This window comes from Miscanthus floridulus, unplaced genomic scaffold (genome assembly GCF_019320115.1).
Source record: "Miscanthus floridulus cultivar M001 unplaced genomic scaffold, ASM1932011v1 fs_151_1_2, whole genome shotgun sequence".
In the NCBI taxonomy this organism is placed as follows: Eukaryota; Viridiplantae; Streptophyta; class Magnoliopsida; order Poales; family Poaceae; genus Miscanthus; species Miscanthus floridulus.
The window spans coordinates 21,313-27,517 of record NW_027096279.1 but is presented as its reverse complement, the minus strand read 5'-3'; positions in this window follow the sequence as shown (position 1 = coordinate 27,517).

Here is a 6,205-nt window from a genome sequence, read left to right as displayed (position 1 = left end):
GCTGCAACATACTCAGCCTCAGTGGTGGAAAGGGCTACATAATTTTGCTTCTTAGAACTCCAAGACACTAGGGACCATCCAAGGAATTGACATGTCCTTGAAGTGCTTTTTCTATCTACCTTGCAACCGGCATAATCGGAATCCAAATAGCCAAGTAGATTGAACTTGGAGCCTTTGGGATACCACAAGCCAAGGTTAGCAGTGTGTACTAAATATCTCAAGATTCTCTTAACAACCACTAAATGGCACTCTTTCGGGTTAGCTTGAAATCTAGCACACATGCACACACTAAGCATTATGTCCGGCCTAGATGCACATAAGTAAAGTAAAGAGCCAATCATGGAACGATATACCTTGATGTCGATGGCTTTCCCTTCTTCATTTAGATCAAGATGTCCATTAGTTGGTATGGGAGTTTTGATAGGCTTGGCATTCACCATATCGAACTTGTTAAGCATATCATGGGTGTACTTGGTTTGGCTAATGAATGTCCCTTCCTTCATTTGCTTGATTTGAAATCCAAGGAAGAACTTCAGCTCACCCATCATGGACATCTCAAATCTCTTAGTCATAATCCTACTAAACTCATCACAATACACATGATTAGTACTACCAAATATTATGTCATCGACATATATTTGGCACACAAATATATCATTTCCAACTTTGTGAGTAAAGAGTGTAGGATCGGCTTTGCCTATTTCAAAGCCTTGTTTGAGCAAGAATTCCTTAAGGCATTCATATCATGCTCTTGGTGCTTGCTTAAGCCCATAGAGCGCCTTTTGGAGTTTATAGACATGGTTTGGGAACTTGGGATCTTCAAACCCCAGTGGCTGCTCCACATACACCAACTCTTGTATTGGGCCGTTGAGGAATGCACTCTTGACATCCATTTGGTATAGCTTGAAGTCATGATGGGCAGCAAAGGCTAGAAGCATTCGAATTGCTTCAAGTCTTGCCACCAGTGCATATGTTTCTTCAAAGTCCAAGCCCTCTACTTGAGTGAAGCCTTGGGCCACCAATCTAGCCTTTTTCTTTGTCACCACGCCATTTTCATCTTGCTTGTTGCGGAAGAGCCACTTGGTACCAATGACATTGGTATTGGGCCTTTCCACCAAGTTCCACACTTGGTTTCTCTTGAAGTTGTTGAGCTCTTCTTGCATGGCCATGACCCAATCCAGATCTCCAAGTGCTTGTTCTACCTTGAGAGGTTCCAAAGAGGAAACAAACGAGTAATATTGACAAAAATTTGCTAAATGTGAGCGAGTTGTTACCCCCTTTCGAATGCTCCCAAGAATGTTGTCAACAGGGTGATCCCGTTGTATAGTTTGATGTAGCCTTGGATGCTCAACACCTCCTTGTTCTTCTTCTAGACCTTCAGTCTCTTCTTATCTAAAAATAGGTTCCAGGTTGAGCCCTTGAAGTGGTGGAGTAGGAGTTGAAGCAGCTATTGCTGAGGTGGATGGGGCGGCACTGCCGCCCTTAGGGGCGGCACTTGTAACACCCTAGGTGTTTGGCTTCCACATAATTGCATTTCATTTCATAAACATATGCATCATCTATGTCATCATGCCATTGTCACTGAAACATACATATGCAACATTCGCAATTCTGGTTGTTTCATACTTGATTTGCTTATGAATGGTAGTAGTACAACATGTGAATGCAACATGAGTCTCTCATACCTTGAAACATGGCAACATGGTAGGAATGTGGCAAGTTAAAATTGCAACAAAAGTAATGAAACATGTGAAACATGGAAATACAACATTTGAGTGAATTGCTTGTTTTGTTGCTTCATCACATGTGATCATTAGAAATTGGTATAGCACTTGTGAAAAGTGGTTGATTATGGTCTAATACACCTTAACTACACTTAGGGTAATTGTTTGGACATTGTTCATGTGGACCAAAATGACCAAATTGCCCTTTAGGAGAGGTTTGACTTGAAATGAACCTCAGAGCGACACTGTTTGACTAATTCAAAAGTCCAACTTAGAAATCTTGCATGGCTGTGCACTCTTAACCAAAGTTGTAGCTAATTTATCAAGGAACAAAAGTTGTTTTATGATCAACTCATGAAAATGTGTGGAACAGCCTCAAACATGGCCCACAAGTCATTCTTGATGGTGGTTTCAACACTGAAAAATAATTCTAAGTCCTAACTGCATTTTCAGTTGGATCAAGCCAACTTTGGCTTGATGTAACTTCTGATCCATGGCGAATTAGATGATGGTCCTTGAAAAGAAATTGTAGATGGATGGTAGGCCTACATTTTGCATGTACATAGTTTTTGCAATGGATTAATGGTTTAGCCGTGTTGACACGTTGAAGTCGCGCTGTCAGTCGTCGTCGTTGAACACTGAATCAACGTTTCAGAAAATTGACAGAGCTCACCATGGCCGACCGGCGCAGGAGCTGATCTCCGCGTGGCGCGCATGCTTGGCCAATGTCTCCACGTCGCGCGTTCGAGCTCCAGATGAAAGCCAGCGCCTGCCTGACACACTCGCCTGCTCCATTTGCATTCTTTCGCCTCCACCGCGCGTAGCACCGAAGCCGCAGCAGCTTCTCCAGTTCCGACCAAGCGTCGCCGTCGCCTTGTGCGCTCGCCACTACAAAAACGTGTTGGCCATCTTGCTCCTAGCTTCGCCGTGATCTCCTCTACCTCCTCCACCATTCAGCCAGGTCGATTGGGGTTTGGTAAGGGCGTAATCGCCATTTCTTCCACCGCCGCCATGGCGGGACCTCGCCGAAGTTGGCGCTCCATGCGGCCAACTATCACCACGACCTTCCCATCCGTTCTCTCCCTTGCGCTAGATGCTGTGAACGCTTCTGATGCTCGTAGGGACACCCAATAGGGCCGTGACGCAGTAGCCTCGCCGGAGCCGACCATGCCATGGCCGTGCGCCGCCATGGCCGTCACCACCCCCTCTTGCTGCGGTAATAGCCAAAATTGATGGCACCACTAGATGCGCATTGATGAGGCAAACACCGTAGTACCGCTGGACTCGCTGGAGATGCCACCGGTGACGAGTTACGCCGCCGTCTCTTCCTCCTCCCCTGCCTGTCTCTCTGTCGGGCGGGTCCCGTATGTCAGTCGCTGCAGCGGAGGCGGGAGCTAGCCTGGGCCGCGTCATGGCTGGGCTGCGCTTGCGCAAGCGTCATGGGCCGCCGGGTCTGTTCGGGCCGGCCCAGCAGTAGTTCATTAGGGTTTCAAATTGTTTTGTTTTATTCTTTTCACAGATTGGTGTATAGATTCAAAAATATGTATCTCCTAGTTGGTAGATTAAAATGATGTGGTTCCAATTTTGCTGAGTTCATGATAATGTCTAGTTTTTATTAAAAATATAATTTATGCTATGTTCTGTTATGAAAAATGGAGTTGCTAATTATCTCTTTTAATCATGAAAGAAATAGAGGTAATTATATCTTTTTCTATGTAGCTCCAAATGGCATGAAATTTTTATGGTGTACTGCTCATATCATGAATAGCTTGTAGTTAAATTTTTATATATTTTGGACACTGTATGTAGGAGATAGAAAATTCTCTTGTTTGCATGGATGGATCTTGTGTGAATTTTCATAATTTTTTTGTAGATCCAGTAAGAGTAAAATTTGGTGAGTGCTGTTCTTATGCTAGAATGATGCTAGGAAAAATGAGAAATCTGTTGCTTGACACTTTTCAATAGGGTTTCCTAATTATGCTAAAAATAGACATGCCACCTAGTTATTTTAGGATACAGCAAGTTCTGCTTGTCCCAATGGCTTTGAAATTTTTATGGTAGTCTATGTGAAGCATGAGATAGCTACTATAATTTTTGTAGATTTTTCTGAACAGTTTTACTATATATTGCTTTAATCACCTAATTAACTAAATAAATTAGAAAAGGATATTAAATAATTTATTTAGAAGTTAGCACTATACTTTCTAATGTTCCTCTGGTATGTGCAACAAGTTGGTAAACTTGGTTTGGTCCAGTTATGCTTTTGCGTCATCACTAAATAATTAATTTAGTAACCCTGTCATTTCTGGATAGATTCTAGGTTTACTAGAATTCGATTTGGTTAACGTAAGAATCATGCTTTGATGTTTACAAATGATTTGTAGAGAATTTCATAAGCTTTCCAGAATGTCCTCTTGCAAGTCATTTGAATTTATAGAACTCTAGTTATGATTGAATTAAGGAACTACTCGTTGCATGTAAAACCTTAACTTTGATTTAAGTATGCCTTTACTATTTCTAAGTTTGTGGTAATGTTCCTAGGTGTTAGGCCTTTAACTGAAGATGAGCACCTTTATCTTAGGTTATGCAAGTTAGGTAAGTAGATCTCGTTCTTCAAGTTAAGTGAGATACATGTTTTAAAGTGATTTGAATAGAGCTATTTTAAATCGGTAAACGAGTGTCCAGTGATGTTTTCGTTAAACATTTACTGTGATTCATTCATCATGAGCATCATATCATTCCTTATGCATCCATGATATTTATCTTGTGCATCGGCATGCAATAGGTGTACCAGAGGGAGTGACACTGCTGGAATTCGAGGAACCGAGCGGGGAGCAGCAGCCAACACCGGAGGTTCAGGAGGTGCAGCCTTTAGGAGAAGTGCCAGACGAGGTCGCTGTTGAGTGCCCGGATCACCGTCCGTGCAACTTTGTGAAAGGCAAGCCCCGGAGCATATTAAGCCTCCTAATTTCCGAAATACAGTTAAAATATTATTGTTACATATATATATTGTTGCATTAAGTTTAGGTGTTGGATGCAAACATTTGCTGCATTGGTTATCCGATCCTTGTCTAGATATTGATACCCTGAATCCTATGTAGCTCAGGTTTGTGTAGTGCTTAGCCCTGCTTAAACGTGGTAGAAGTCGGGTGATTTCCTGTCACCTGCGAGATATAGGAATATACATATGGCACGGTTGGCTATATTTGCTATCGTGGAAAAGAACCTGGCTTAATTTGAATTGAAGACCGGGCGGAGGCTTGCTGGTTTGCAGTGACTCCGTCTGTGTCGCTTAAGGACTGAATCTTGGAGCCTTTCCTATTCATGTTGAACGCATGCCTCTCTCTTAGTTGGCCGGGTCTGGAGACCGACCACGAAGCCGAGTAGCTCACCTCAGGCCAGGAGTCGATAAGTATAAAGTGCGCCTCGGAAGGGAGCCGTAGGCGTGAGTCCAAGGGCAGGTGATTTAAAAGTCCTGATCGTCCTAGCAGAAGGGTAATCCCTGAGAGTGTTGGCGCTGATCGAACTCGCGAATTTGGTTCCTGAGTTCTCCCAAAGGTGACCCACGGCTACCCTTGCAAAGTATGCCAGGGTGAGAGTTAGGAATACCCCCTCACCTGAGTTGTAATTCGATTCGAGTCGTCGTCTCTCTCGGTTAGTGAGAACTTGACGGGCTTATCTCCAATGTAGATACACTAAATAATATAATGGTTCGGAAATGATGATATGACGATGATAGCCTTATTATACCTGCTATGGTTAATATTGTTTGCTTCTAATAAGTGAGTGCTCTAGTACAGGTGCTAATCTAGTGGACAGGTAAATGACGATAAGCTTGATGCTAAGTTTAAATTGGTTACTATATTCATAAGCTCTTTTATGCAACTGTGTCAAGCTAGCCCACCTCATAAGCCTTGCATGACCCTTGGTGTCTTTTATTTCTGGTTTTGACGGGTAAGTCTAGCTGAGTACCTTCTCGTACTCAGGGTTTATCTCCCACCTGTTGCAGATGACCAGTTCTACTTTGGTTGTTGCAAGTATTACCTTCTCTCAGCTAGGGATGAAGACTAGACCATTGGGTGCAGTCTCTCGTAGTTCTCGTATCTGAAGATGCTTTTGTGGAACATGATTGAGATCTAGCAATGTATTTGAAACTATGAAGTTATGTACTAAACTATGTTGCTTCCGCAAATTCGAACTTGGTTTGTAATATTTTATTTGAACTCTGATGGATGTAATCCGAATGCTACTTGTGAAATGTTGTAACAAATGATGTGTTGTGTTGAATCACTACGGTCTTGGTTTGTATGTCGAGAGTTGGTTGAAATCCTTCATGATTTCTAGACTACCGGGATTATGGGAGCTTAAGTACAGGAATTTGATCACTTCGGTGATTGTTTTTGTACTTATGTTCTTATGATTTGGTCGGTTCTGTTACAGCACTGCCGCCCTACTGATGTTCAGCAGGTGAGTGCTGCCCT